Raw genomic sequence first — 9,227 nt, forward strand, 5'->3', positions numbered from 1 at the left:
TTACAGGAGTGTATGTGTGTTGTGTAGTAGCTGTGCGCTGATAAAAAGAAGCTACAGTTTGAAAATGTAGCTCTGAATATGTTCCGGATAAAAGAAATGTTCAATCAAGCTTTTGTCATTGAGCTTCATGTGCTATAAGGATGAAAACAAACGCGATGGTGTATATAATTATAAAATTCATGTGCCTGCTTTATCATTTGGTAATCACAGCAAACACCTCATTAGAGACAGTGCAAAACATATTCTTGATTAAAAATTTCTTGAGTTTAAACTCCCACTTCTCAGGTTAGTGCACGTAGGTGGCACATCCCAAATTCCAGTATTTATATAAATATCTTAAATTAATGTGGATCTGCATTTTTACAAAAACAAAGATAAGAGATGCTCCTGGCAATTATATTAATAGATGGCATTAGCTGTGCCAGTGCATTCATATATGTATTTTTCTATTTTCAATGCTCATCTTTCCAGGTTTAAAGGCTTAAATCATCGCAGGGTAAACTTTCCATTTGTTTATGTTCCGGAGGGAGGGATTGATTGAAAACCTATAGCACACTTGACTCCTGACTGTCTCCCCACAGATTTTTAATTTCGTTTTTGTTATTGTCAGGAGATTTTTTTTAACAAAGGGACAGACACTGATACAAACATTACATTACTAGACAGGTTGATTGGTAGCTGTGTGTCTTTGTGTCTTTGTGTGTGTGTGTGTGTGTGTGTGTGTGTGTGTGTGTGTGTGTGTGTGTGTGTGTGTGTGCGTGCGTGTGTTGTTTTTTTAACCAGTTTAATAATCTGATGAGCGATAGGAGAACACTGTACAGCTACCACATTTTCAAGCACTGATTATATTGTTGAACTAAATTAAATTTTCTGTTATCTATTATTATTGTTTTTGTTTCAGTTGCTTAGAGAGCTTGTACAACATTATCCCTGATAGTTCAAGTCAACCTGTACTTGGTTATTTTTGCATTTCACTGTTTACATCTCATTGTAAAGCCTTTGTTGACTTGACTTATAGCATTTACATAATACTGTACATCGACATTTTTCATCACTATATGTTAGTCTTAAATTAGCTGCACTTAGCACAATACATGCTATTGTTCAGTTCAGGGTCAGTTTATGGCCAAGTCATTTCTTCAGTGTAACCTCTTACCCCTAAAGTAAATGTTCTATCGATGGACATCAATCATTGACGCAGCCTCACACCTGCACTGTATCACTGCAGGGTTCATCTCCTGCCCAAAGCCAAAACGATGAAGTGTGCAGTGTCTGTAACCACTGCAAACCTCACTCACTGCAAATAACGTTTTCACATTAAGATCGTGGGCACAGATGGGAAGAAGAAACACACATGGATCACAAGCATTAAAGGGACTGCCGCTCTCTACCTAGTAGCAGTAGTCAGGCTTATCCCTGGATTTCACACTTCATGTTGAAATGTGCAGCATATTTCTTTAACAGCATTTTTTTTTTTTTCACAAATAGGCCATTACATTGTTGTATGGCAGGTTCATTCATCTAAATAAGACTGTAAGACTCCAATAACACCAGCATGTTAGTGGATGAGCCTCACTCACAAAAATAATTTTCTTTTTTATCCTAATTTTCATTTTGTTTTTAAATTCCTTAGAAGAGAGAGAGCAAGAACATGAAAATAATCTAAAATGAAAACAGGTAAACTACAGTCTGAATTCATTAATGTTCTTTTCAAAATTTATACTTTCCTCTCCTCATTTTCCAGCTTCAGAATTATGGTTTTAGTTTATTAATGAATCACTTAATAGAAATTTGGATGGGAGTAAATGTGGATGGGCTATTTGTTCATCCTAAAAGCATTTGTGAATGAAATTACTTTGAGTAATCACCCATTAATAAAATCCAACCTTGACCATAGTCAGATTCATGTATTTTGATCTCTTTTTTAAAATGAAAATGAATGTCAAAGTTAATGAGGCAAAGGGCAGGGCAGTGTGTTTTTGCCAAATAAGGGCTCTAAAATTGCTTTGTGCACTTGTCTTTGCAATAAGCGCAGCATAATCCCAGAATTTCACTTCACTACCCTGATCTGCATAAATACCACTTCAGCTGCAAAGATAATGACTTAATCCAAACAAAATTCTATTTGCAATTTTTAACTGCGCCCACATTGCTCCTACCACAGGCTGTGCATCTGCAGACAGAAAAAAACACAGAGCTTCTCTCACCTTCTCTTTCTAGTCTACATTTTCTGTGTCCTGCCCTGTACCTCGCTCGGAAAGCTGGTGCTGATTGAGGTTGACAAAAAGCCTCTCTCACTGTTCCCAGAGACTCTTGATTTCCCTGCAAGGTTAAAGTAAAGTTCCCTGGAGGGAGTCACCTACAACTTTTCCATCTACCACTGGATCACTGACAATGAGGTTCACCTGCTTAGAGAGGGGACATGTTCGTGGAAGTGTACTGGACTATTACAGAACCTTGCACTGTTTTTATCATCTGTATCTGTAATTATCATCATGGCAGGTACAGTAGAGAGAAGGAGCTGAACTGTGAGAGCAGTGCTGGGAATTCATGTATAATATTATGCACCACAGAACCCAAACCCATGAACGCTTTATATCATAAAAGTTAGTTACACATAAACCTGCCGTACTTACTGTAATTTATGGCTAATTTTAATCTCAATGTTATAGATTCTTTACGATTTTGTAAGAATATATGGTATATTATACTGTACTCATACTATAATTTGAAATCACTGTCCTTCACCAGTCTGCACGATTATTCCCTGCTGGGATGTGTATAAAGATGGACTACCTCACTGTAGAAACCTTTCTCTGCCTTGTGAGGTCAGCTTCTCTTTCACCAAGACTATAGTTTATAGTTACATATACGGGTGAGGTCCTCATATTTTATCAGACAGTAGTACCAGACATCAGGTACTGCACATGATTGGATATTCTGACACAATACACAGAAACATTGATAAATCTATAATTTTTTTACTCATGTAATCATAAATGAAAATGTTCTGTAATTCGAGAATATGCACTTGCTAAGTTAGACTATATTCAGGTTAACATGCAAGTGGTAAAACCCTGCTTTCTTTCCAGACCATGTCCAGCCCTGCCTGAGAACTTCCCAGTAACCTATGACATGGAGTTTCTCAGTGGCGGAAGCTGCTCAACTAAAGAAATGCAGGTTTGTTTCTGGGACAGTGTACTAGTTAAATTAATGATTAAGCTGACTTCAAACTACTGTCAGTCATGTCACTGCAGTGGTTTAGACAGTGAAGATTAAACCTGCAATGAAGTCTTGGAGCAAGCAAATGTACAAAACATGTTTTTTTCCCCCAACTTTGATGTAATTTAAGATTCAATTGATGGAGAAAATCAGGGTTCAAATGACTGAAACTCCACGCCACTCTTAAAGGTCAAATCCTGTCAGCAGCTGTCTTTAGAAAAGACAATGTCAATATTCTGACTTATTAAATGTGTGACTGGCCTGTTACACTTCATTTATCATTCCTCACCAAAATGCACAAGATTATAATTTGCTCTAAAATGTCAAATGTAAAGGTGTTCGACACCTGTGTGACTCCAAGCGTTTGAATGGAGGGAAACCAAAGGCCATCAATGGGAAGGAAGCAGCACTTGCATGCCTCCCCTCGTCCTGCTCCACAAAGCACCTGATGATAAGTTGATGCCAATTGATATTCAGGTGAGACAAATTTACACAACACTTGAGCTGAACATTAATGTGATAGGATACAGCCAATATAAATGTCAGTGGAAGACACTTTACAGATTTACTATTACATAAAACAGGTTTGACTGAGTTTGTTTATTGGACAAAGGGCATCGGATTTATGGCCTCATTTGAAATGTTTTAACATTAAACTTTTATAGCACCACCATGTGGACTCCTTCAGTAACATTCTGTCAGGGACCTTTATAGAATAGTCTACTTACCATATTTTGTTTTAAATATACAACTCTGTCAGTCAGTTTTATAGTTTGTGGTGAGTTTTACAGTGTTCCCTACCTGTTGAGTGAGTCTAGTGATAGTTGGATCAAAGCTGAATGAGTTAAGTGAAATGCTTGACTCACATCTTACATATATATATATATATATATATATATATATAGTAGGTTTATTGTTACCAAGTTACTAATTTTCCTGGCATTGTAATGTATAGAAAAAAAAACTGTGGATTGTAATGGCAGATATTCATAATAATGGACTTGACTGGGCTCACGGAAAATGTTTAAAGCTTGAAGAACCGAGTCAGCCTGTTAAACATGGGGTGAGTCAGGCTGTATGAGGAGACACTACTTTTTGAAGTCCTTCATGCCAAATTTGCCTGTCAACTTTAAAATGTATTCCTCGACGAATACTGAAAAGTTCGAGAGCTTCCAACAGCAGCTCAACGCCTCACAAAATTGGGCCTCTTTCTTGAGTTCATCTCATGCTTTTTATTGTCCAAAAAAATACATTTTAAGAAACTGCAAAAATAGAAAATCAACTAGTGCTTGGAGTGGTGAGGACAGGACATTAGTCTGTGTTGCATAATTTTTTGGATAAACATCTTACTTAGTGCAGTTTTAATGATTATGTTCAATGAATCAATCATCAATGGGCTGTCTCTTTCTGCAGCTGAAACACACTCCAGCAGATGACAATCCAGTCTTTCTTCCTACCAATTCTGAGTACGACTGGTTGACGGCAAACATTTTTGTGAGAAGTGGAGATTTCAGCGAGCATCATCTCAGCATGTTACTGCTGCACAACATGCCCACGGTGCATCCACTGTACAAGGTTCATGCATAAGAGTTTCTAGTACTACAGGTTTTTTGGAAGCAGATAAACCCATTGACTTACACAAACCACATTATTGAAAAATGTATTGTAAAGTAATTATGTTTTGTCTATCCAGTTTGAGTTCATTTGATCTTTATAATATAAATTAGTCAGTCAGTTTACTATTGCTTAGCACAAAGCCTAAAAACAAGAGGAAACAGTTCATTCATCTCAGCAACAAAGCTTTATTTCAAAGAGTATTTCCCAACATGTCAAACTATTCCTTTAAATCACCCAGTATTTTCTAAAAATGTTTCAGACTTATCTCACTGTGATCCTATAAATAGTATAGCAGTTTGTCAAACAGGTGCTATTTTTTTTTTACTTGTGATAATCTCTAAATTTGCCATTTCCCTCAGCTCCTCATTCCTCACACCTGCCACACGCTCCAGATCAACTACTCAGCTCCACTTCTGCTTATATCAAAAGGATGGAGTTTTCACACAGATCAGATATTACAAACATATTAATGCATTTCCCAGCTGATGAGATACGAGTCAAATAAATTGTTGATATCGATCTTCTATATCTGTGTTTCCCTTATTTATTTGACTGGTTTGCAGCTTCTATCCTGAAGAGATCACTGTCCTCAGTGACCTACAGCTCTGTCTGTGTACTCGACGACATTGCTTAGCGTAGACTGGAGGCTCTGCCAAACATGTACTACAGGAATGATGTACTCCAGCTTTGGGGTATTATCTGCAGATACTATAGGCACTTTCCCCACCTTAGCTATGGCTGTAGGGACACTGAGTATATAGGAGGCACTGAAAGCACTTTTTATAAGCATCTTTAGACAAAAGCATCCGTCAGATCAATGTGATATGCAGCTATGTCACAATTTAGTATCTTCTTTTATAAGATAATGAGAGTGTGTTTACTCATAGGTGCTCAGAATTGAATCAAACATGTAACTGAACCTAAATCTCACAGAGATGTTCTTGCCACCTAATTCTGTGGTTAATATACAACTACATTACACTTGACTTCATATGTAATTTGTTTCCCCTTGTAAAAAGGTAATGTCAGAATACAGAAAATTTACTGTTACATTAATAATTGCCATATTTATGCGCCTATACCTATTAATGATGCTAATGTACTGTTTTGGTCCATGTCTGCCCCCTGTGTCAGGAATAACTAGTGTGAGAAAGTCTTTTCAGTGCCCAGAGAGTGATTTGTTTTACATATTGAAGGAAGACAGAGCTGAACTGAGCCAAGTTCTGTGGGCTGTTTTAAAATGTAGTAGGTAGACAGCTCTGCAGGGACTGTTTCTCTGCCTTTGCCCTTTCCAGAAGAAACGAATGTTTGGAAAGTCTCTAAATGGAAGAAAGGGGAGTGATAAGCAGCACAATAAACAAGCTTCCTGTACAAAATGGTAAGAACTAAAACTGGCAGCAGAAACAGTGGTTCGTTTTTTAATAAGCATCACTTTACTCTCACCTCAACACCCAAGAGCCCAGAGTGTATGTTGTGGTTGTTTGGCGGGATTGTTTACAAGGCCTCCTGCATGTTATCCCTCATGTTTCTATGTATTTCATGCTGATGTGCTCTATTGCTGCAGCAGGGAACACCTCCAAGAGTAGATGCCAAGTCATACTGTATTGCCAGTTTCATTTGCTATGTGACATGAGTGTTCCTGAAGGATGTCAAAGTAATAATATAACATTGTAGAAAGAGCCTAACAATATATCCAATGGTCCTGAATGCGCTGCTGTGTAATGGTCTAAAACCTGATTAGAATTTGTCCCTCTGTTGTTGTTTAAAATACTAATTTAAGAAGAGGATTACTTCTCATAAAGGTCTGTGAAGGGAATGCTTGGCCGTTGCTACAAGACTGATGCTGAGGTCTGCCAAGACTCTGAACTGTAGAAGTGGATTCAGGACATTTTTGAGCATGGATTCCTTTCGCAGACATGCACAGCTGTGCTTATAGACAAGCTGATGTTTATTATTCAGAAAATACATATTTTTGATTAACATTACTCTGCAGAATACAGTTTTAAACACAACCGTCCTTCTTCACCAATCTAAATATATTGATTCTTGCTGATGTTTTTTTAGTCCTCAGGAATGCCTCAGAGGTTTTGCACTGTGGCTGAGTCAGGCAAGTTTGTCACCATGGTGATTTCTACTTCCCCAGGCCAGCACTCAGCTGTCAGCTCTGCACAGGTGCATCACTATCATCTACTGTAAAGGGTCCATCAATGAGAAAAAAAATTATTACCCAGTGTAGTTTTGTTTATCTCTTTGTGAGGAAGACTGTGAGGAACCCTTATTTTAAATTGACTCTTGAGTACTTTTTTAACTTAACTCTTAACTACAAATAATATTTACAAAATGCCCATCTCATGGTTTCATCCATGATGCTTCTTAATATCTGTAATCTTTGTCAGTGACTTGCAGTATGACTATGGTGGCTGGATGCCCAACAGTCCTGTATCCTTGCGATGTCCTCCACAAAAGGGACAGCAAGCAAGGCCACAATGCTGCAGACATTCCCTGACTTAAATACAACAGTTCAGGGCATGGCTGAGCCAGGAGCAAGCAGTCTCCTGACTTTGTAAGAGTTCAAAACTGCATTAAAAAAATTACATCTCACTAATGTTTAGACTATATAAATTCTCAAGCAGTTTCAGTGAAATAAAATCATAGCCAACATACTGTCTAATCATATCTTGAAAATGTTAACATGCTTTATTCTTGGAATTGGACCTCTGCATATTTCTGAAATTACACTTCTATTGAAACCTTACGTCAGAAAAAAAGCAAAACATGTCTTGTTCTTCGTCTTATTAACACAACATTACATTTTGTCAGGTCCCTCTTGGCCAGTACCCACAGGAGCTTTTCTGTGAGGAGCTGATTTTCAAGGAGAACTTGAAATTTTAAGTACAGTGATCAAAACCAAAAACAAGACAGTGGAAGTCCCATACGTGAAAACAAAGCAAGAAATGCCTGGAAGGTAAAACTCTGTGGAATGCTTTAGAAAATGATCAGCCGTGGTACAAATAATGTGCAATTTGTGATGTATTTACTTCAAGATGAAAATACTTGGATCTATTACAAGGGTATACTGCCCCCTTGCTCCGTCTGCTACAGGGGAGGGGAGCAACAGCAGCCCCCCACGCACCAACCAGTGTGACTCTCCACAGGCCCTGTACCCTGCGAGTGCCGGACTGGCAGTTCACCAGTGAGGACCTCCTGGTCATTTGAAGGACTATGTGGTGGATGGTGGGGTTGTTGAGGAGGACTGACCCCTCAAGTGGGGGCTATGAAGCGACCAAAGGGAGTTATCGCTATAACTACTGATATTTCCAAGTGCGAGGACTTATGGGAGTGTTAATGTTCATGTTTTCATGGTTGTTTTATTAATGCTGTGTTTAGGTTTGATGTGATTCATGTTTGGTTCTGGATGTGTGAGGTGGTTTTTCTGTGCTTTTGTGGCCAAGAATGTGTTGAGTTGTAGCTGCCAGTGATCCTCCAACTGAGACTCCTGTGCTGATTGTTGGACTCCAGTGAATGTTTGTTTACTGTAGTCAGTTCTGATGCTAAATATGTTGCATATCCTTTGGTCCCATGGTGCATTGGGGTAAAGAACTTGTTAAAAGGAAATAAATTCTATGCCTCCTTGTATTCTTCTAAGAGCTCTCCACAGTATGGTAAGGCATAAAAAATGTAAAGAAAATGTCATAGTAAGTAAAGCGAATAAAACATTATAGGAAAAAAAAGTCAAAAACCATGACAGTAGAATAAAGCATGAAACCTCATAGAATGGTAAGGCATAAAAAAGTCATAAAGCATCATAGTATACTTAAGTATAAAACGTCATTATATAAAAAGGAATAAAAATGTCAAAAAACGTCACAGTATAGTAAGGCATGAAAAGTCGTAAAAACGGCAGTTATAGTAAGGCATAAAAAGTCATAAAAATAACATAGTATGGTAAGGTATAAAAAGTCATAGTATAGTAAGGCATAAAAAAATCATGAAAACGACATAGAATAGTAAGGCATAAAATGTCAGAAAAACGTCATACTATAGTAAGGCACAAAGAATAAGAAAAAAGTCATAGTATAGTAAGGCATAAAAAGTCAAAGTGTAATAAGTAATGAAAGTCATAAAAACGACATAGTATAGTAAGGCATAAAAAGTCATTGTATAGTAAGGCATAAAAAGTCATAAAAACGTCATAGTATAATAAGGCATAAAAAGTCATAAAAACGTCATAGTATAGAAGGCAAAAAACGGCATAGTATAGCAAGGCATAAAAAGTCATAAAAACCTCATAGTATAGTAAGGAATAAAAAGTCATAAAAATGACATAGTATTGTAAGGCATAAAAAGTCATAAAAACAACATAGTATAGTAAGTCCAAAAAACGTCAT

The 9,227-nt window shown here is 37.4% G+C and overlaps 1 pseudogene; it reads left to right on the forward strand.

Moving 5' to 3' along the window:
- The first annotated feature begins 2,495 nt into the window (after positions 1-2,495).
- On the forward strand, positions 2,496-7,731 carry LOC111671202 (polyunsaturated fatty acid lipoxygenase ALOX15B-like; annotated as a pseudogene).
- The last annotated feature ends 1,496 nt before the right edge of the window (positions 7,732-9,227 follow it).

Source organism: Seriola lalandi, unplaced genomic scaffold (genome assembly GCF_002814215.2).
Source record: "Seriola lalandi dorsalis isolate HSWRI2012SDOR001 ecotype SW California unplaced genomic scaffold, Sedor1 jcf7180002054872, whole genome shotgun sequence".
Lineage (NCBI taxonomy): Eukaryota > Metazoa > Chordata > Actinopteri > Carangiformes > Carangidae > Seriola > Seriola lalandi.